At 35.3% G+C, this 24,161-nt stretch overlaps 1 long non-coding RNA gene and 1 other non-coding gene across 3 annotated transcripts in view; both read left to right on the plus strand.

Moving 5' to 3' along the window:
* Positions 1–11,202: 11,202 nt before the first annotated feature.
* Positions 11,203–24,161, plus strand: part of LOC143236635 (uncharacterized) — a 29,178-nt gene continuing 16,219 nt past the window's right edge. Inside the window, exons 1-3 of one of the 2 annotated variants that reach the window (XR_013019635.1) lie at positions 11,203–11,281; positions 21,713–21,818; positions 23,351–23,466. This is a non-coding gene — a long non-coding RNA (uncharacterized LOC143236635). The remainder of the gene's footprint in view (positions 11,282–21,712; positions 21,819–23,350; positions 23,467–24,161) is intronic. The other variant, XR_013019637.1, reaches the window with a different exon arrangement.
* On the plus strand, positions 16,536–16,718 carry LOC143245707 (U2 spliceosomal RNA). The gene has a single exon (XR_013025685.1). It is a non-coding gene; the product is annotated as a U2 spliceosomal RNA (small nuclear RNA).

Consider the following 24,161-nt stretch of genomic DNA (forward strand, 5'->3'; position numbering starts at 1 on the left):
CAAGTATAGATAAAGTCTAAATTAAATGCTGTTTGACAACTACATGCTTATACAACAATCAAATAGGATATTTTTATAAATAAAACTTACCTTTAAATTTAATGACCCCTTTCTGCTTTACTTTCTTCTCTCTTCTGTGGTTCCTCAGATCGTGTTTTTAATTCAGCAATTTTTCTTGCAGCAGAATCCATTAAAAAGGTGTTCTTATTCCAAACATATCTTTCTTTGGCTTTGCAATTAGTATATTTTCATGATTTTTACTGTCAGTGGCGATATTACTACATGCGCCTAAAGTACCATCACATCTAATTTGAAGTTGCACATCAGACTTCAAGCAACAAGTTGTCAGTCCCACAGTATTACAAGAAATATACTTTTCTTCAGAATGAATGGTTTCTATGACGATGTCAGGAATATTTGCTTGGACACAACAATGTAAATTACGATACACTGACTCCAGAAATATTTCATGTGATAATAGCCATCCACCATTAGTACGTACGAGTAGTGCCATATTTAAAACCTTACCGAATTATTAAATCTTAAAAACTTTCTAATTAAACTATAATTACAAATTAACGATATCATTAAAAACAGACCTATTTAAGATTCGTATTTAGGTCAAGGTTAATATTCAATTTTGGGCTAAAGCTTCTCAGAAATATTAATTACTACTAACAGTATAGACTAAAAATAAAATTGTAAATAAGTACTAGGTTCTTTCCTTCAAGTTTAATTAATTAAAAAAAATCCACTTACAACTATTAAAGGTATTATTGCACAACCATCGTCATTCTAAATAATATTACTGGAAGGAATTATTGTTGTTAATAAGTGATTCTTATTATTGCTGTAAAATAAAAGAAAAACACGTGTTCTTACACACCGAAAAGGTAGTGCATAGCAATGGTATGCATTCCCTGTGTTTTCTTGCCGCTAGGGGTAATGTCTTTATTGAGCGCACTGCAGGCACGAAAAAATGAAGATCATTCATGGTGTTTGTTACTAAGTATCACCAACTTTTCTCTCCTCGGAATAATGGCTGGTTGGTTAGCTGTTTGACGTTTTTGGCGCAAAGCAACTATGCTATCTTCGTCAAAACAACCGAGAAAAACACAAAAATAAAATTATATAAAATGCAAAAATAAATCGAGTTAAAACTAAACAATGTCCAAAAGTCAGGTAAAAGACTAAAATAGAATTACAAAGGTTAATGGTTCATAAAAAGCTAAAAACAGTTAAGTTCAACACTGTCCAGCGTCAGGATATACTATTGGATAAAGTAATATCTTTGGTTTTATCAACTCAAACATAAATCATTGTATATAAAATAATGTTATTCTTCTACGAGAGTTGTGTCACTTTAATAATCGGTCTAGTCACGACTTTCTTTGGTTTTTATTAAAAAAGTTTAATTTCAGTGGTATTATTGTTACATATATTCCGGCTTGTATTGTAATGCCTCAATTAGTGTGTTGGTTTAATTTTTTTAATACGTTAGTTTACTATTTCTCAGAGTCTCCCACTTTCTCCGTTGGTACTATAGCGACATTGTGTCGATAATCCTTTTCAGTTACATTGGACGAGAAAACCAATTAAATGTTTTGGAACATGGTTTCTTTGTCATGAAGACGACAAATGGGAATTTAAATTTGGTAAAACTGATAGAGTCGTACAGAAATATGTATGGTTAGTTGCTTGGCATTTCTTGGTGCAAAGCAACTATATTATCAGCGCTAAACAAATTATAAAAATCATAAATGTGTATAAAATGTAAAAATAAATCAAGTTTAAAACTAAAAAGTTCAAAATTCAGATAAAAGAATCAAATAGAATTTAAAAGACCAATGGCTCGTAAACAATTAGAAACAATCAAGTTTGACAATGTAACCACCACCAATGACATCTAATGTCAAGGATAAAAACATAGAAAATACATGTCGGAAATGGTGCCACCACTTACGGTTGTAATGATGACATGAAAGTAAAACAAAGGCTACCGTGACTTGAATGTCATTAAGGCCACGTATTGGTGGATCAGTCCAAGATAAAATAAAATGACGAGTTAGATAGAGTAGATGGGCTTAGCTGTGGTTTGTATGAGCTCATTCCCATGAATACCAACATAGCCAGGTATGAAGAGAAACTAGATAGTAATGGAAGGAAGAGATAAATGGGTCAGCTGTTATTGAATATTGAGAAGAACAGGGTGGGAACTAGGGGAAAGCGAATCTAAGTCCAGTAAAGAGTTAAGAGGCTCAGCGTAAATGGCACAACTAGTGCCCTGCATCGCTTCTAAGTGATCTACGGCAAGAAAAATTGCATAATTCTGCAATGAGCACAAAATTTGTAGAGAGTATTCTGTGAGCAACCACCGAGCCAGAAACCATGGTAGATTTCACAGAGTTACCTTATTTCGAATCATCTGTATATAGGAATGAGAAAAAATGTTCAAAAAGTGTTCAGTAAATAGAAGATGATATTTTCAATTATGAGTATCTGCCTTCACTAAATACCTTACAGAAATGCCACATTTTGGAATGGTAACAAGCCATGACAAGATTGAGTGACAATTTAAGACAACAACAGATCCAAATCAGCCATCTATGCCTGGATACTAAGGCCAAAAGAATGAATGGCAAACCACCTATTCCAAAAGAGCATAGCTTACTTAGAAAGGAAGACACATCCTTATACGGCATGCTGTGGTAAATGTCAAAGTTTAGAAGCATACTGCAAAGAAAGTTGTAAATGGTGGAGGTTAAGAGAAAGTTCATGGGACTCGGTGTAAACATTTTGGATTGTCAAAGTGCAGAAAACCTCAGTATAGAGCCGAAGCCCCATATGTTGAATGGAGTCCAACATCTTTAAGACAAAGCTTCTGGGTGAGGCATAGAGCAGAGACCCATAGTTTACCTTAGATTGAATGAAGTCACAATAGATCTTGAGCATAGAACATCCAACCACTCCCCAAAAAGTGGGAGAAAGGACATGGAATTGTTTATGCAAACAGTTTTGGAGAAAAAAGGTAAAACTGTTTGTTGTGATTTACTTTAAAAATTAATTGAGAGCAGTCTCAAGCTACCTCTCAATACATTTCATGTTCAGCAATCAACATGAGATGTGAAAATCATCCACATACAAAATGTATGAAATAGCAAAAAGTTGGTAAGTAATAACAATGATTTTCACACTAACAAGTGTGACACTCAAAACTCAGCCCTCAGAGTCTCTAAGTTCCTGTGTAAAAGAACGAGAAAAGGTTGAAGACACGCGCACTTGGAATCCCCTTTTGTGTAAAGACAATACAAAATGGGTAAATGCCAATTTAATCCAAATTAGTGAAGGTCCCACAAAATGCCGAACCTTCATAAGCATTCTCAAGATCGAAGAAAACACACAAAATGTTTGTTTTTGAGAAAGGCTTTCCTGATTAAGGTTAATTTGAATCAAGTGGTCCACAGTGAAGTGCTCTTGATGGAACCCACCTTGGTTGGTGAGCAGAGGTTGTTTGATTCAAGGAACCAAACAAGGTGATTATTAACTGTCTTCTCTAAGGCCTTAAATAGACAGCTGGTGAAATAAATTAGATGATAATTAAAAACCCAAGGAACTTTCTCAAGCTTAGAAAATTTTTTGTTAATAGTCTGGAGCCAAGCATCAGGTAAAACATTATCATGCCATATCCAATTAAAGACAATCAGAAGAAGACTAAAAGACAGAAGAGAGTTGCAGCAGTATCACGTAGTAAATATAATCAGGTTCAAACAATGTACTACTAGAATGATGAAACGTAAGCTTGGATTTCACCAGCATAAGGGGATGATTATAGTCATAGAGGTGATTAGCCAAAAATAAAAAAGGTGATCACTGTGCTCGGGACATCATGTTTATAGCCAGGTGGTGATGACTGTAGCCAATCTCCCTCAGAACTATAGGAAAATTATTACTGTTCCATGGGTCAATGTCAGACTTCCAAGAAAAATAAAATTGAAGAGGAACAAATAAACAAATCAAGAGCATTAAAAGATTAATTAGTGCATGAAAATAGAAAAAGGTTAAAAACAGTGATGAAGAGAGTGCACAGATATGATATGAAAGTGTATGACGACCCCTCTCATTAACATTTACATGATCCTAAAATCGATTGTGTCTATTAAAGTGTCATAAGATGCAAAAATAGAGACAGCAACTGTTGGATGAGAATTTCAAAGTCTGATTGATGAAACTTTTCTCATGGAAACAGGTAAAGATAAAACCCAGTGAATAAAAAAAGAGGGTTATTTGCACCGAAGAACCAGCTAAAAAAGCAAGAGTAAGAATTTATGAAAAAAGTTAAAAGAAACAAGTTAAATGTTAAACAAAATCCAAAAATCAGATTAAAAATTCACATAAAGTAAAAAGGTCATTGGCCCCTAAAAATTAAAAACAATGAATTTGGCAGTGTTGTCATTGCCAAAAACATTGTAAACCTGTATAAAGTATATATCTAAAATGGCTCCACCACTCACAGTTGTAACAATGCCACGACAGTAAAACATAAGCTATTGTAACTTGAGCGTTGCAAAGACAACGCCTTGGCGGATCATATCTTGATAAAAGTAAACGAGAAATTAAAAACTGTGACAACTGCATATCCTAGCCAAGATTGCTTCCTTTTTCTAATCCTTATGGAGAAAGGATGGTCAAAGAGTAGCAAAAGGCTTGATCTGGAAAAGCTTGTTATAACACTGTTTACTCCAAATCGACTGTCAACTGCCGTGAAGCCGAGTCTTGAACATAGAAACATAGTCCGTATACAGGAGAGGCATGTCTATGACAGCACTAAAGCAGACAAACTTAGTTGCAGGGTCAGCAAGCTCGTTCTCAGCTATGTATCAAGAAAAGTTTGATAAAACTGTAAGATAGAAAAAATGGGCCAGTCTTTTTTAATATCGACAAGAACAGGGTGACATCCAATGTTAAGCAATTTCAGTGCCAGGGGACAGCTAAGATATTTGATATAGATAGTACACTTAGTGTATTGATTAGCTTTTACGTGATTCAAGGCAACAGAAAGGACATATTATTTTGTTGGAACACAGAAACTGTAAAGGGGATCCTGAAAACAACCACTGAACCACAACCGTAGCATATCTCACACATACACCTAGTTTTAACTATCCATTAAAACAGGAAAAGGAGAACTGAAAAACAGAACTTCAGATTGGGATTATCCACCTATCTTAAATGACTCAAAGAAAGGTTACAGGTGGGAAGGTAATGAGCCATGGCAAGATGGGCTGATCATTAGATTTAGCAACATCATTCAATAACAAACTATCTATTCCACAAAATACAGTCCATTGAACGAGAAAGACAGCCTTAGGCTGGATGCTGTGGTAAAGATCAAAGCTTCATAGCATATTCCAAAAAAGGAGCAAAGGTGAAAAGGTGGCAGAAGTGAAAAGAAGGGTTGTGGAACTCAGTGTAAAGACTCTGGACTGGCAAAGTGTAGAAAGCCAATGTTTCATATGATGACTGGGATCCAACATCTTCAAGGTAGAGAACATGGCAGAATCACAGACAAGAGACCAATAGTCCGGTTTGGATCGAATGAGGGCACAATAGAGCTTCACCAACAAACATCTATTCACTTTCCAAAAGGGAAAGAGAAAGATGTTTGATACCATTTACCTGACACAAAGCTACTTATTATTAGGAATTCTGTCTCAGCTAATATGGAGTGAGCATTACCACCAAGATGGAGCTCAGAATGAGGATGCAAATCTCATTTGTGGCAAAAGTACATGCAAATGGTTTTAGATGAGAAGGTGAAACCATTTGCTAGAGTACAACATAAGACAAATGAGAGCAGTATGAAGCTGCTTCTGAACAGTTCTTATGCTCCTCAACTGAAAATAAATATGGAAGTTGATGACAGAAGCTGCTTGCCACAGTAAGAAAAATTTATCAAGTAATTGCATTGATTTTAACATTAAAAAGTGTAACACTCAAGACTCAGCAATGAGGGACTTCTAAGTTCTTGCATGAAAGAACAGTAAAGGGTTGAAATCCAATGAAATTGAAATCGCCTGTAAAGTAAACATTTCTAACAAAAAATATGTAAATGATCATGAAACCCAGAGGAGTGAATATCCTGCAAAATGCTATCGTTGAACACGGTATTGTAAGCCTTCAAAAATCAAAGAAAATTGATACAAGATGTTCTTTCTTGAGGAAGATTTCCCTGATTCATGCTTCAAGTTGAATCAGATGGTTGGTGTTGGAGCACTGTCGATGGAACCTACATTAGGTGGGTAAGAGGATGTTGTTTGATTCATGAAAGCAGATATAAATAGCATCATCCTACCTCTTTAAAACCTTAAAGAGACAGCTAGTCAAAGTAATAGGACGATAATTAGAAGAAATCTTCGGATTTTTTTCCGGAGTAGAAAAAGTTAGAAACCAAGTATCAGTAAAAAACATTCTCTTTACATGTTTGGCTAAAATCAACCACAAGAAGAGCAAGAGAAGCAGGAGAGAGATGGTGCAGCACGTCATAGTGAATGTCATCAGGCCTTACCAATGGAGAGTGAGCTGGGGTTCCACCAGTGTAAAGAGGTAATTATAGTCCAAGAGATAATCAGCCTCAAACAAGACAAGCAATCGCTCTTACCGAGATTTGATGAGCAAGAAGGTGAAAGAAGAAACAGAAGTGCTTGAGAGATAAAAACTCTCCCTAAAAGTATCGATGATGCTTGTTATATAAGCTACTTCCTGACCAGAGGAAAGAGCAAGATGGAAAGAATACTTCCCACTGACCTTCCGAATCTTCTCATGTATCTTTGAAACTAGTCGTAGAAAAAATGGTCGTGTTGAACTTAATCTAATATTTCTTCTTACACTGATATCTAACCTGTCGAGCATGGACACGGGTCCAATGGAAAATGATGTTTATAGAAAGTTCGGGATATCTGCTGGTAAGAAGAAGATCACCATGGACGACGATACTGTGAGAAACGTGTCGAGGTTTTGAGGATAGAACAAACAGCTGCTTGAATGATGCAATCTATTAGCGCGTGTTTGCTGTCGTTAATAGATTGACAACTAATGACAGCAAAATCTGGTACCAAAAGAATCGTAAAGGAGAGCCAGTCAACTTTCTCTAACTTCCACTGTGGTACTCGAGTTTGGAGACAACGACCACGCTCAGTATCTCTAAAAATGATTGGAAAATGATCAAATCCTCCAAGGGTGTATTAAATGCCACAGGCAAGGTTAGTATGTACTGGTCAACCAGCAGATTCCATCCCACACCTCATGAAATTGTTCCTCACACAACGTGTTACTTCAATATAAATAAAATGTACAAAAGGTTACAGTGTCAGTAAGTCTTACAAATGCTTCCTGTAAGGAGGGTCACACACGGCATGATAGAAATTGATCAAGGTCTTAATTCCATAAAACTTAGAACAAAAATATCGACAAGTTCACTGTATCAAAGTAGTGATTTTTACTAAAACAAAGAAGAGCTTGACAGAGAAACTTATTTGTAACAACAAAGGTTTCTGTTAAAGAAAGAGTCTGTTGAATTCCATAGACTCCGTGTTTTAGGACGATTTGGCAAATATCTGTCAGGTAATGGAGACTTAAGACTCTAAGGTTGTGATTGAATAAAGGTTCTCCATTAGAAGGGCGAAAAGAGATGAACCTGAGTAGTAACTGAATGCAACAATGGGAACAAAAATTGGAGCAAATTTTAGATTATCAACTTTTGCAACTATGGAGTGCAAAATATTTTATCATAAAAGTGAGATTCTGGTGGAGAAATGAAAAGATCTATCTCTACTTCCACAATTAGCGATGGAACATAACGAAGCAGCAAATGTCCGAGATGGAGCAGGGACAGTTTTCGAGTTTGTAGTCTTTAAGTGTTCCATCTTTTTCAATGCATTCACATAGGGCAACATTAATACATAGCAACAGGGGTGAAAACCACCCCAAATGATGCAGTGAAGGGTAATTCTGTTGATTCTTATAACCATCATAGTCTTTGCCATCACAGGAGCACAAAGAACCATAAGAATAATTATTGGCACTTCAAACACCTGAGAAGATTATGAATACAAGACCATTCTTTGCATCTTAAATACTTTGCGTAAACAGTAGCAGGTGGACGATAAAATGTAAGCATCAATACAAGAACAATGGTAGTGTCATGGAAGAAACTATAGAAATTAGTGAGGATCTCTGACTTGGTGATGTTTCTTAAATCCTTCTCAATATTAACTCCTAGTAATGAATTCAAAGCAGTATAAAGAGTAACCTCAATAGGTGAATCTCCAATGGCGTTTGATTTTAACAAGAGTTTTTGTGTTTTGATACAAGTGTTTTCACCAAGATGTCCTTATAATGTGGTTTCTTAACTGACTTTGAAGAGATAACAAGCTCTTTTAATTCTTTCTGGATAAAAAAGGAACAGGTTTGATCTAAAGGTGCGCTAGATAAGGAATACAGGATTAGAAAATGAGATACAGGTGCAGATTGGGGTGGTGACTACTGTTCAGGATTTTCCAGACATGTTGAATTCCTGTCGATAACGTTTTCTCCTGCGGATCACTGAGTGCAAGATCTATGCAAAATAGTGAAGCTTTGGTGCCAACTATTTAGTCCTACAAGGTGATGCACTACACTGCTAAGTTAGAGCATTGTAAAGACACCAGGGTATTCTAGGCACCATACCTAAACACCAATGTCCACAACATCCATTGAGAACATCCAGTACTGGTACATAGTTGACCCTGACTTAAAAGAAACTGCCAGTTGACTCTAAGCGACCAACCCCAAGGACATCCATCTACAGGAATTCAGGGCCAGTGATTTGTTAAATACCACCAAAATAAACTGACCTGCTAATGATACCTCTCAAACATCACCATCCTTTCCTCCCTTTCACGGGACATCACGCGTGAAAACTTATGGATGGGTGTTCAGATCCCAGAGGAGTTAGACTGAAAGTACAGAATTTTTCATTTGAAGTCCTCTCACCTACGTACAAGAATCAACCTCAAGGTATTTTAAATAAAGAAGTGAAACTAGTTATATTAATTACTTGAAGCAAAACTGGAAAACATTTGTAAATGATTGTTTTATATTATGGAACATATAATTTGATTTTGAAGTATTTGAATCTAATTAACCCAAAAAATAAAGTTTACTTTTAAAATGAATAATATTGGTTTATTGTTTTCAGACACTCCCAGCATGGCCAGGTGGATAAAGCATTCGAATCGCAATCTGAGGGTCACACACTCGAATACCCGCCACACCAAGCATGATAATATTGTAGGTAAAATATTTTTCCACGTCATATACTTTTAGCTTGGCAGGTCTCAATACTCTTTAGACCCCTCAAGGCTAACATGTAGAAATGCACATCTGAACTTCCTATTACGAAAACTGTTAAACAATTCCTCGTGAGTCTCAATGCTTATTTAACTTTTCAAGACAGGGATGCACCACTCAGGTTCAAATTAAGAAACGTTTTAAACTGAATGTCGTCGGTCTGAAAGACTGTCGTGCCTTATTAGGTGAACTCACACATGCATATCTCACAGTTGTTTTGTCTAACATTATTGTGAAAATATTTACCAAGCCTGTTTCATTGTAGTTTATTTTCAATTATCGTCTGTAGAAATTGTGACTAAGAAAAACAAAAAAGTAAAGGTTCTTCAGATAGAAAATTAAGATTAACAATCAATCTGGAACAAGTCCAAGGAACTTAGTCACAGCAGCAACTGCAGCTTCTACTCACAAATTGAGTTATGGCTCAAGGTTTAGAACCTGTTGGTGTCGACATTTCATACAAACAGTTTTTGAAGACAGAAACGAAAACCATTTTACTGTGTCCCACCCATAAAACCTACTTCCACTCAATATACCGTATACTTAAAAAATGATAGTAGCTTTGAAAGCCATTAATATAGAGTCTACTCGCAATATTAGGAGGAAGTTACATTTGTGATAATGTTGATCTTAATGCTAAATAGGGTGACACACGATACAAAGCCCTAAAGCACTCCAAATTCCTGTGTGAAAAAACGAGATAATGATGAACATCAAGAGGTAAATGGTTACACAATCTATAACCATGCAAGTGTTTAAGGTTATTACACTGTCTCGTGGTACCATATGTTCTTTAAAGTCAAAACATTTAGAAATATGATGCTCTTATTTGAGAAGGGCTTCCCTCATGAACGTTTCGAGTCTAGTCAGGTGGTTAATAGTAGAACTTTACCTATAGAAACCCCACTGTATGTTGGAGATTAGGCTGTTTTATTCAAGAAACTAAAAAAGAGCGAGCATTACCTATCCTTTCCGACAATTTTCACAAATAGCTTACTTGGACAATGGGTCGATAATTGGATAGAATAATGGAATTTTTCATAAGCTCGGAAAGAGAAACTACAATAGCGTTATGCAAATAAGATGGACAAAATATCTTTTGCTAAATGCAGTTAAACAGATACAGAAGATGGCCAAGGAAAGCAGGAGATAAGTGACAAAGCATCGTATAATACATGTGATCAAACCCAGTAGAAGTGCTGCTGGACTAATTGAAATGCAATCTGTAACTCCACTGACGTAGAACGTTTGCTGTAATCAAGACGTTACTCTGGCTAAAAATAAAGATAGAGTCACGCACCATGAAACTTTATCACTAAGAAACAGAAAGAAGTGCTAGATTGGCTTCCAATAACATTCGTTCAATGTTGGGGCGATGCTGAAACTTAGCTTTAAACTTTATTTCGTAAATGCGGTATGAAAACCACGTTCCATATTCGAAATGCCAATATCACGGAGGAAATTCTGAACAGTGCCAGATTGAAGCAAAAACTAACTACAGCTTAGACCCTCACAGAGCTTCTGGGTCGTTATAATGTGACTGTCCAATTTTTTTATCGCATATGATCTTTTACCATGATATAACTTAGAGCCTCAAATTGTTATAATCTGGCACTGGAAATTAATTTTGAACTTACGTGGCCGTATTTTCAAAACAAAACATATATATGCAGTATTTATATTATCTTTAAAGTTTGTTTTTCTCTGTTGGATACTTATAGTTCACGAAATCACTGATACAAGAATTATCTTGTTTTTAATTTTTAATAAATAGTATTATTCACTTATTCCATAATAATGCCAGTAGAGGGTTCTGGTTGAATGGTGTTGGTTAGGGACTTGTTAATGTCACTTAATGGAGCTTCCAGTACAAAATCACAAAGAATGTTTTGAGGTAGGCTATTGTAGTTTATGTACTGGTGAAAAAATAAGTAATTTAATGAAGATTTTCAATTTGCGTTTCCCTTCATGCAGCACTTCACCTTAAGCAGTGTAAATTGAAGCATGCTTTGTTATTTTGTAATTCCAAACCACAACATCAGTACCAGTAGCTATTATTACTGCTATCATAATACAATGTATAGTATACACAAAATGAAATAACACCAAAAGTAATAATTGTAAGTGCTATTACCGAAACCGATTCGCACTTTTAAAACACCAAGGCAAGTACCTAAGAAACGTAGGAAGTCGAATTTGTAGCTATTTTTGTCAACACGGTAAAACAGAAGAGCATTATTGTTTATTGTCAATGTAGGCTATATATTTGCTGGTGTATAGAACATTTAAATTCATTCAGCAATCTTTAACAAATATTGTGCAGGATTTATATTAGGAAGAAGAACTTTTACAAAATATTGAACTAATTTATGACATCAACTGAAAACAATTAACGGTGCAGTTTTTCATGTATTTAATTAGAAACAATATTAATTATAATCATGCTTTTCAGCTTAACACAGGCGTTCACACAATAACAATTGCTGTGATAGCTGGTCGAATAAATTGTGTTTGAATCATTACTGTGCGGGTTTGGATCCCTGTCACACTAAACATGCATCTTCCTTTCAGCCGTTGGGTCGTTATAATGTGACTATCAATCCCATTATTCGTTGGTAAAAGAGTAGCCCAAGAGTTGGAGGTAGGTCGTAGTGACTAGCTGTCTTCCCTCTAGTCTTACACTGCTAAATTAGAGACGGCTAGCACAGATAGCCCTTGTGTAGCTTTATGCGAAATTCAAAAAACAAACAAACATACACCTTTTCTTTATTTTTTAGAAACATTAACTCATTATTCCTAATACTGAGCTCGAGAACTAGCTGAGAAAAGCAGATTAAATCATATAAAGATAATTTCATTAACCAAGTAACAAACCTGTTAACACAGAGACCCAGTAACTGACACTATTTTTGATACTACGTTTTCTCATTTTTTTATGTAATGTTTCTACTTGTTTTGAAATAATATATTACCACAAATCAAATGTATATACAAATGTATTCTTCACAGCTGGATATGAGAGTGGTATCCATAGCTTTGTTTTCTGTCACAGCCATAAAGGCTGGCTGAAATACTTTAGAACAAAATTGACAAATTTGTTTGTTTGTTTGTTTGGAATTTCGCACAAAGCTACTCGAGGGCTATCTGTGCTAGCCGTCCCTAATTTAGCAGTGTAAGACTAGAGGGAAGGCAGCTAGTCATCACCACCCACCGCCAACTCTTGGGCTACTCTTTTACCAACGAAAAGTGGGATTGACCGTCACATTATACGCCCCCACGGCTGGGAGGGCGAGCATGTTTAGCGCGACGCGAAATTGACAAAACGAAGTATTTTCTACTTTGTATAACTAAATACACAAATACACAGTTTAGATTAATATCTCGTTCATTGTTTTTTGACGTATCTCAACACACATAGAGTAGTACAGATCGTTTTAAAAGCCATTAGATATTAAGATGCAACCAGCTCTAGCCCGTCAAAGAATAAGAAAAAAACGATACAAGTATTATCACCGTTGAAACGTCGGTGAATGTTCATTAATCTTAAACTAATTCGTGGGGTGTTCATACAATCAAAATGGTATAAATGATTGACGAATTGTTTGCTGTAACAGTTAGTTAATCTGAGACAGTTATTCAGTGCCTGTTATATCACAAAAGTATGACAACAGCAAAGTATAGGCTTTAAACTAGAATCGAGTTTTAGATGCAAAATGAAAAAGTATTTTCGTTAAATATTTGCTAATTAGTACGGCTTTCTCCGCTAGAAGAAGAGCTCCATGAAAACATGAGAAATCATTGCTCATATTTTCCAAAATATTTCTGACTAAGGAGATTCATTTTCTTAGAGTGGGAAGAAATAAAAACTGTATCACAAATTATCCTGGTCAAAACTTATAAATGATCTGTACTTCTGAAATCCAGGATATTATTATTATGCAGAAAGATACCTTATAAACACAGTTTTAAAAAGTCAGGTAAAAGAGATAAACAGTCTGTTAGGAGGCACGTAATTGTATCAGTTTTTTGAGCTTTTGGTTAAGGTTTGTTTGTTTGTTTTTTGGAATTTCGCACAAAGGTACTCGAGGGCTATCTGTGCTAGCCGTCCCTAATTTAGCAGTGTAAGACTAGAGGGAAGGCAGCTAGTCATCACCACCCACCGCCAATTCTTGGGCTACCCTTTTACCAACTAATAGTGGGATTGACCGTCATATTATAACGCCCCCACGGCTGAAAGGGCGAGCATGTTTGGCGCGACGCGGATGCGAACCCGCGACCCTCATATTACGAGTCGCACGCCTTAACGCCTCAGACATATGCTGCTGCAATCCATTCCACTACCACAGTGGGAGTGTAGAGAGATATTTCTGTTATTCTAAAAGAGTCATTTGCAAAACATTCTAAAAATATTGTGCCCACCATAATTTCAAACGTTGATGAATTTATGTCTATTTCTATCTCTGTCCCTTCCACTCCTAATGACTTCCCAGTTTCACTTCCTTCAGGTGTAAATGTTTCCTCGGGTCCATTCTCTTCTGCAGCTCCAGAAAAAAATCGATCATTTTTTCACGCTCTCAGTCATTAGAGTCTTTGTCCACAGACAGAGACTTGCCTACATGACCCAGGGCAGGATTCATGAAGGTTGATAAAGCTTCATCCAATAAAAAAAAATACATGATCAGAAACAGATCTTTCCGCCACGTTCTCTTCCACATAAATAACAATGACGTCTCTGATTAAGTGGAACTATCGAGGTTTTCGATCAAGGGCCCGGCATGGCCAAGCGCGTTAAGACGTGCAACTGGTAATCTGAGGGGCGTTCAGCCGTGGGGGCGTTATAATGTGACGGTCAATCCCACTATTAGTTGGTAAAAGAGTAGCCCCAGAGTTGGCGGTGGGTGGTGATGACTAGCTGCCTTCCCTCTAGTCTTACACTGCTAAATTAGGGACGGCTAGCACAGATAGTCCTCGAGTAGCTTTGTGCGAAATTCCAAAACAAACAAACAAACGTTTTCGATTAAATTTAGAAACATCAGGGATTTGATTGATTCTTACCATCCTGTGTGTCTGTTCTTACGTGAAACGTTTTTCAAACATACTGATAGTCACCTTTTGGTAAATTTCCTTGTATATAAACTACTACAGGTCATGTAATGGATGAGTGAATGGTGGGGTGGCATTGCTGGTTGATCAGCACATGTCAACTATGTCCTTGTCACTTGATATATACCCTTAGAGGCTGAAGCCATCTATGTTTCTTTTGGTCGTACCATCACTATTTGGTCTCTCTACCTGCCTCCTGAAGAGATATATAATCAGTCTGACCTTGATGCCCTTATTGAGCAGTTACCATCCCCCATTTTACTACAGGTGGATTTTAATTGACATAATCCCCTTGGGGTTAGCGCTAGTAATGATGGAAGGTGTTGTGCTATAGAGCACATGCTCTTGGACTACAACCTCTTTCTCATCAATACTAGTTCTTATATTTATTTTCATGCACCAAGTCAGTCATTTGCTGCAATAGATTTTTCTATCGGCTCTCCTTCACTTTCTCTTGATTTTCATGGAGAGTCGACTGTAATCCACGAGGCAGGGATCATTTGCCTATAATTTTGAGAGAAACTGTCTGTGGTCGATGCCACCCGACCCACATGCCCCGGTGGAAGCTGGATCAAGCAAATTGGCCCTCTTTCACTGCTCTCGCAGAACCTGATCCTGCCATCATCTGTAAGCCAATAATAGATGACTGTGTGGTAGCAGTAAATATTACAGGAAGCTACTCAGTGTATTCCTAAAAAACCTCATTACGTTTACCATAGTATTCTCGTCCTTGGTGGAATCGTGCCTGCCACATGACAAAAATGCTCAAAAATTGGATTGGGATACCTTTCGTATATCGCACACTTCAAAACTGTATTGCATTAAAACAGGCCCTGCACATGCTCGGCAGGTCAAACATCAAAGCCAGAAGGAATCTTGGATTAAATACACTTCTATCATTTTTCTATTATCAGTTCCAGAGTCACATGGGACAAAATTTAAAAGTATCCTTCTATCCCCCTTTCAGTTTTGTTCTCTGATGGCTAGGAAGTTGCTGATAACAAGAGCATTGCCAATACTCTCTGCAAAAGCTATTCTTGTGCCATTAGCAATTCTACTTCTTTCTCATCTTATTAGCCATCAAAACACGGGAAAAATGATAACATTTTTCCGTTCAAGTTGATGGTCTCTATAACTATAATCACCCCCTTACACTGTTGGAACTTCAACTTGCTCTTTATTGGTCTGGCAGTATTTCAGTTAGACTTGATGGTATTCATAAAGAAATGGTGCACCATCTCTCTCCTGCATCTCTTGCCATTCTTCTGATTGTTTTTAACTGGACTTAACAGGAGAATGTTTTTCTTGATGCTTGGCGCCATTCTACTGTACTCCCTTTTTCTAAACATGGTGACAAGATTCCTTTGAACTACCATCCAATTGCTTTGACGAGCTGTGTCTAATAAGATCTTGAGAAATATGGTTAATTCTCATGTTGTTTGGTTTCTGGAATCAAACAATCTCCTCTCATCCAATCATTGTGGGCTCCAAAAATAGCACTGCACCATGGACCACCTGAATAGATTTGAAACATCAATCAGGGATACCTTTCTCAAACGACAATATCTTGTTTCTGTATTTCTGACCTCAAAAAAGCTCATGATACAACGTGGAGGTATAGTATCTTGCGAGACCTCTACTCGTATTGGTTGCTTGGAAATTTACTAAACATTATTTAACACTTTTTTAATGAATCTGCAGGTTCCAAGTCTGTGTAGGTTCAAAACTTGCCCATTCTTTCCCACAGGAACATTGAGTATCTCCAAACTGTGTCTTTGATGTCATACTTTTAATTATGAAGATTAATAGCATCAGTGGATAACTTCTCTTACAATTGCAAACAGTCGCTTTATATTGAACAGCAGCTACAGACTGCTCTCAGTAATTTACTTACATGGACTGAGGCAAATGTTTCGACCTTTCTCTTTCCAAAAGGATTTGCATGGACTTTTGCTGTCAATGGGGTATTCACACTGATCCTGAACTACGTATTGGTGAAGCTGTGCTACCCGTGGTCCCTAAGACAAAGTTATTTGGGTTTATTCATCACTGTAAATAAAATTTCATAACAAGTGTCTGTTATTGTCACCTTAATATCTAATACGGTTCCCATTGGGGACCATGATATTAAACTTATTTTTGAAAGGAGGCAAGGTGCTTGGAACTTGCTCCACTCCTGCTACGGGTTGGTCCAGTATTGCAGCACTTTTGGAATCAGCCCACTCCCTATGTGATTCTAATACTACATAATTACGAAGTTTAAAGTAGAAATGTATAATAATAACACACCACACGTTATTACGAATCGGTTTCTTCTATTCTCACATTCCTTTAGTAGATGATAGTAACTTAATTACAGTGGCGATAACAATGTTTTTAAACTTTCATTTTTAATGTTAAAGTTTTCTTTTCCTCGTATTACTATATAGTACAGAGTGTTCTAAAACAGAATACACCAAAAAGAGGTTTCAATATTTTAAAGAATGACAAAATTTGAGCTTAAATAAAAGTAGTCTGTTTGTATTCTGTATGAAGTAGAAATGTACAATAATAAGATGCCACACGTTATTACGAAACGGTTTCTTCTGTTCTCTTTACTGACTCAAGTAGCGTGACGATATATCGTGATGTTTTTAAACTATCATGTTTAACGTCAACGGTTTCTTTTCCTCACTTTACGATATGGTACATACAGGGTTTTCTGAAAAACAATACGCCAAGAACAGGGTTGAATAACTTTAGGAAACGATAAAAATCGAATGGAAATACAAGTAGTATGTTTGTATTGAGTTTTGTTGCTTTGACGAACAAACTGTTTCCGTAAATTCCTTATTACATATTTATTCCACAACTACAAGAAACTTCAGGCTTGTTACAATGACTAAGTTAACTTACAACAAAATAGAACACTGTGCTGAAGTTTAGTTTTTTATACCATTTTAGAAATATTGGAGCTATCAATTGCACGTTCACACAGTTTAACCCCTTTAGAATTTCATCTCTTGGGGCTTTGGAAAACGAAATTCTATTATTGCAAACCAAAATACCCTGAATAAGTAAAACATCACATTCATGATGCTGTGTTATCCATCCCTACTGCTTTCTTGGAAAATGTTTTATCAGAATTTGTGCGCAAAATTTATTAAATACCCTAACCACTAAATTGATATACTAATCAACAACAAAATCAAAGTATATTTGAAATAATCTATTCTCTGTCTGATTTACAAATCTAACATTTCTATGAGAACATTTGAAATTTACTAAAGATACATTTCTACTGTCAAAATAATGTTGCTTGCTGCTGTGTTTGTCCCCATCAATTGCCTTGATATGCTGAGCCTATGTAGTTATTTTAATTATACGTGAAATGGGTATAAGAAAACACGTACATGAAGTGTATCTTCACTGTCTTGATTTGAAGAAATTATCATATGTTAAGATTTAAACTGTAGCGCTTGTTTCTGATAGCTTTCACATCTTTTTGTTGAAAGATGTGAGTGCCAATGTTTATGGTTTCTCCACTGTAGCAACAACAAATACAAAACTTGTTATATTTGATATACGTTAGAACTCATTAAAATCATACTTAGACAATAGAAAAGTTTAAAAAAGTGGATATATTATATAATAGTTCTAACTGATAATAGAAAAATGATAGAAGTGTATTTAATCCAGATTTTATTTTTATAAGTCGAAGTTTCTGAAATTATTTTGGTACTATTTCGTTGATCTTCATCTAAATATTATGATTTTCTTACAACATTTAGGAATAAAATGTCAATGTTCTCCAGAATTTTGTCTATAATTGTACTACCTTCAACATTAGAGAGTGTTTTTTTTTATTTCTCTAACCGAAAGGGCTTCGCCTATTAAAACAAACTGAGATCTGGACTTTTAGAGGTGCAATGTCATTACTTTTATATACAAACAAAAGTTTACATATACATATATATCATGCCTGAAACTAACAAATGACATGCAGTTTGACCTTTTTATCATTTCAATTACAGTTTATATACTGGACATTATGCACGAGGTCATAAATCCAAAGTACAATAGTAGTTCAAAGTACTTTTTTCCTTCTTGTAACTTCCAAATAATATTCATAAAAATATTATTATCAACATCTCATAACTTATCACACAAATAAAGTCTCATCTTCTCCAAAAATGTCCATGTTAATTTTTTATAACATGTTAAACACGTTGTTCAAAATAGCACCCATTCCTGTACTTATTACTTTTTCTTTCATTTTGTAGATTAACTAAGTCCTAGAATTTTAATGATGGAGAAAAGAGATCTCAGATTTGTTTGTAATTTGTCTAGCCAAGAGCTAAATACCTTTCTTAGAGCTGGGAGGACTGAAAGATGGGTAAAGTATCTTACTCAAGAAGACAGCAGCATGATATAGACCAGCTTTAAATTTGTGACCATCTGACTAAGAGTCCAAACCACAAGGTTACTGAGATACACAGTTCCATTTCTTATTAATGGGATTTATATTATACAAATGTCAAGATATAGTTAGAGAAAGTCTACAGAAAATTTTAATTGGTAATTTTTAATGTATCATCCAGTACCCTAACAAAGTTAACATTACAAAAAGAGGTTTGATCCATGGTGGTTTTGAGAATGCTATCTGTCCATAATGCCACAATGACTAAAATAAAATTAAACTTAAGTATGCATTTCTAATTGTTTAAATTCTTTTTGTTATGAATATATATATAATACTCACTGTACTAATTTAAATATTCAAACTGTCAAATTGAATTTGTTTAAGATGTATAATTGTAAGTTGTGCGACATGAGTGAAAATTATCCGATCAAGAAACAAAAAAATAATTTTAATACAGCTTCATAAGATATATGGAAATGCACTGTACAAACAAAGCCCTTAGTTCACCAAAATAACACTAGAGATTTTTAGTTTTTATTTGTGACTGAATACAAGCTTCTTCATTCCAATAATTTGTTTTCTCTTTAAACCAAATTTCATCAAAACAATACTTCTATGTTTATAGTATATAAGCACTAGCAATAAAGGATAGTACAGAAAATTATTTTGGACAGCAGTAACTGAGCAAAAACAAGATGAGTTCAACATCAAGGAAATTTACCAAGAATTTGATCTAAGGTCTGTATAGAGATGTTCAAAGTGAAAAAAGTTAGATACATTTTTGGAAAAAACGAATAGATATTTTCAAACATTACGTTATATTAATATACATCTCCTCACACATGTTATGGGGTAAGACAAAATATCAGAAGATTGTAATACATAAACAAATCTGAGCAAAATTTTGTTGATTCTTCTTTTTATTACTAATTTCTTATTTTAGTTTCTATTGTTTTGATTTCTGACCTAACTTTTCATGACATGACATTTTGAATTAGGCAGAAAAGTCTGCACCAAAAAGAAGCAATCACTGCTATGTAAACACACAGCCTGTGTTATCGTGCTGTTAATATATTAAACATAAATAACCCACAATTTTGAAGGTGAAACTTAATTTTCCCTAATGAAAACACTTATTTTTACAAGTTACTTATTCCAAACATCAAAATGAAATATAATTTGCAAGCATTAATAATCTGTCATTCAAAAATGAAACAAGTTGTATGAAAGCAATGGTAAATAAGATTTTGATCAAACAATAAGTGTAAACAATTCCACTGAAACATTAACTTTGATATTAACATACCATCTAGTATATAGAATTAAGACACCACAACAGCTGCTTCATTGTGCATAATATAAAAAAAATATAATATAAAATATAATATAATTGAAAAGCATAATAACTGAAAACCAGAACAATTAATTTGCATCTTCAAACATACCTAAAATTTCCTTATCAATAAAGGTAGCAAAAACATGTTCCTTCAAATACAACTATTCATTCTTACATAGATTGACCTCGATAAGCTACAAACTGAGTTACTGACATTTTTCATAACCATGTACACATGTGGTACCCTCTGACAATTTATCAACAGTTATTGTAAAATAAAGTAAATATATATCTGGTGGTCAGTACACTAACAGAAGAAAACAGCAGACTGTGGGAAACTTAAAAAAACAACTTAGATTGAATAATGGGTTCTTGTAATATTTTAATCAACACATGCTTTCAGATTTATATAAAAGCAACAATAAATCTTTATTTCTGGTTTTTTACCATAAAAAATGTTACACTTCTACTATACTTTGAAACATTGACTTTACAGATTATATACAACCATTCATTCCCAAGACATGTCTTTCAATTCAAACTATTAACATTTAAAAACTATCATATTTAATTTTTTTTAACACCTTTAGCTTCGGAAGAAATACCGGGCATACACGTGTCTTTTGTAATCACTGCACATTAATTTAATCTTTTAACAAAGTTACGAGCACAGCTGTTGTTCTGTAGCCACTCTTCCAATGTTATGGGTTCTAGATGAAACTGGTTAATCACAAATCCCTGTTGTACTATCTCTATTGTTGTCTTAGAGATGTACTCCTCCTTTGGTTTAAAAGACTATCACTAAATGATCAATATAATCGATCAAGTAAATGGAATTGATCAGCAAATTCCACTAGTTATCATTCTTTGGTGCAAAGCAACTAGGCTATGTACACCATAGAACTAGTAAACGCGTAAAATTAAAATATGTCAAATGAAAAACATAATTTCACTTCAAAACTAAATAGAGTCTAAAAATCACATACAAGACTCAGATAGAAGTAAAATGACTATTGGCTCAGAGAAAATTAAAAACAATTAAGTTAGACCATGTCATAATCACTAATGACACTATCCAATGTCAAGGTGTAAACACACAAGACATTTGCAAAGCAGAAAAAATTCAGAAATTGCCTCTTGATATTAAGCATGTTTTAAAATAATCAGAATATTATATAAATAAAATTCATGGTTATGGCTTCCATATGACTAATCTTATATTTGAACACTAGCAGGTAAAGTCAGGGTGTCTGCATAGGACATTATTTTTAATAAACCTTTATGTATTTTTGACATTTAAATTCATCAAACTAGCTCTATATCTAATGTTACTGAATATAAGTGCGAGGTACCTTTTGTAAACAAGTTTAACTATTACAGTAAAGCATAGAAAATGTCTGAAAATAAATAGTTTGGTTTAATAAATTAATTGGACGCTATAACTACATTTTATTTATTTAAAAAAAACAACCTTTTTGCTTTAGTTAAACTCCTATGGAATGGAAGGTTTCTAATTCATATCCCTGTATGTGAATAGAATGACCAAAAAAGGGTCTGGAAGTTAAGTGTGCAGTCCACACAATCCGCCAGGTCAGTATAATATCTTCACCATGTTTCATGTTCAACTTTGTATAAAAGAGTGAATTTACCACGTCTTAAGGCAACTCTTATTCAGTCTCGAGTCTTGATGGTTGGGTAGAAGTAGAAATGAAATGTAAGCCATGAATCTCGTTACCAAAATATAGTAATACCATTACAAATTTGGCTTAAAACTAGTTCAGTACCAATTCAAGTATGAATGCTAAAGTCTAAATTAAATGCTGTTTGACAACTACGTGTGCTTATACAACAATCAAATAGGATATTTTTATGAATAAAACTTACCTTTAAATTTAATGACCCCTTTTCTGCTTTACTTTCTTCTCTCTTCTGTGGTTCCAAAAATCGTGTTTTTAATTCAGCAATTTTTCTTGCAGGTGTTCTTATTCCAAACATATCTTTATTTGGCTTTGGAATTAGTACTTTGTCGTGATTTTTATTATCAATAGCGATATTACTACATGCCCCTAAAGTACCATCACATCTAATTTGAAGTTGCACAAGTTATCAGTCCCACAATATTACAAGAAATATACCTTACTTCTGAATGATTGGTGGTATTATTTTGAAGGGTCAAATCTATGTTTTATCTCATGTTGTGACTATATATTAAGTGGGTTCACCTTTGGTCACATCCTTATGTAGTGTTTCATGAGGTTTTGACTTGTCAGAATTTGTATCTGTGACTTGTTAGCGATAAATTTCATTAAGAAACAAACAGCAAACATTCCACTTGTTTTGAAATATTATAGGAAAACAATTGAAATGTACATATAAATGTTTATTACCCGTTGATTTTGCAGAACTTTCAATAATTAAAGTCATACGGGCTGGTTCAATCACTTTAGAACAAAATTGACAAGTGAAATTATTCTCTATTCTGTTATGACAAGAAAATATGTGCTAATGTCATTTCCAAAATCGCTACTATACGTTCTTTAGAGGTGAACTCGCATTCACAAAATTTAGATCTATATTTTCAACGCGTATTTATAACCCGAGGGAGTTATACCTCGATTTAGTATTTGGTAACGCTGCACAGACCAACTATTTATAGCAAATATTAGTTAAGCCGTTTAACTTGTACCGTTATTAAGCGCCACTTTTGTCATTTAAAGGAGTGAAATATACATTTTAGAAGTAAAATCAAGGTTTAGATGCAAAATGAAAAACGATTTTCGCTAAATATTTACTGTTTACCACGTCTTTCTCCGCTAGGTGACAGGCTGTTCAAGTAAACTGAACAGCCTGTGAAAAGTTGGGAATGAGAGTCGTTGTTCATATTTTCTAAAATGTGTTTTATTATTGAATTTCTCTTTCTTTGGAACAAAAAAGACAAATATGTGTAAAATTATCTTTGTGCTAAATCCTAAAGAATCTACATGATCGATAGTCTTTGTATGATTGACGTGCGAGTGAACTATATTTATGCCATTGCAATAGAAAGGTAAAAGCTTTCAGGAATCACAAAAACACAACAAAGGGCAAAAACTCACGTAAATATTATGTATTTTGTTTTTCAGGTCTCGGGCACAGGACAGGTAAAACTCTCGGCGCTTGTCTTGTGAAAGTGGGTTTTTCTCGGGGCGCTCTCGTTTCCTCCCCACAGCAAAAACTTAAGTGAAGTGCAGGACTGTTGGTAAGACGTCGGTTATATTATTTTCTTGTCTAGTTAAATTTGTTTATTTGTATTTAAAGTATTGCTCGTTACTGTTGTGCTTATTGGTTTATTTCATTTTAACGTGTGTGTGGGTGTGTGTTCGTGTTGCGATCGGAATGGCTACTACCATCCGCCCGCATTCTCCTCGGCCAAGGTCCATCCGTCTTGTGGTGCCTGCAGCTTCGCTACCATACGAGGTCATAGACGCTCTGAATGCTGCTGTCGGGGGTAACTATGTGGAGTGTCTACAGCAATTTGGAAACGGGAGTTATGTGGCGACGCTGGCATCGGCCGCTCTCGCCCGTCGACTACTTGCCCAAGGAGACTTTCCTTTGGGGGATAAGCATGTGCCTGTGGAAGCGGCCGGATAGAACGTGAAGTGGATCACCCTTCGGTCGGTTCCTTTCGAGTTGGCCCATGACGTCGTCAAGAACGTATTGTTGGCATAAGGGCAAGTGCGTAAAGATGAACACGAGGCACACCAGATATGCCCGAATGTGTTCACTGGGAACCAACGTGTGTGTCTGAACATGAAAACGCCGGTTCTGGGTAATGTGCCATTACCCGGGAATGCGTTGGCTTTGTTGCCGCTGTGTTCTCGAGGGCCACATAGTTGCTGAGTGCCAGACCCCGCGGTGCAGAATATGTCTGGACTTTGGACATATCAACGATAC

This window comes from Tachypleus tridentatus, chromosome 2, assembly GCF_004210375.1.
Source record: "Tachypleus tridentatus isolate NWPU-2018 chromosome 2, ASM421037v1, whole genome shotgun sequence".
In the NCBI taxonomy this organism is placed as follows: Eukaryota; Metazoa; Arthropoda; class Merostomata; order Xiphosura; family Limulidae; genus Tachypleus; species Tachypleus tridentatus.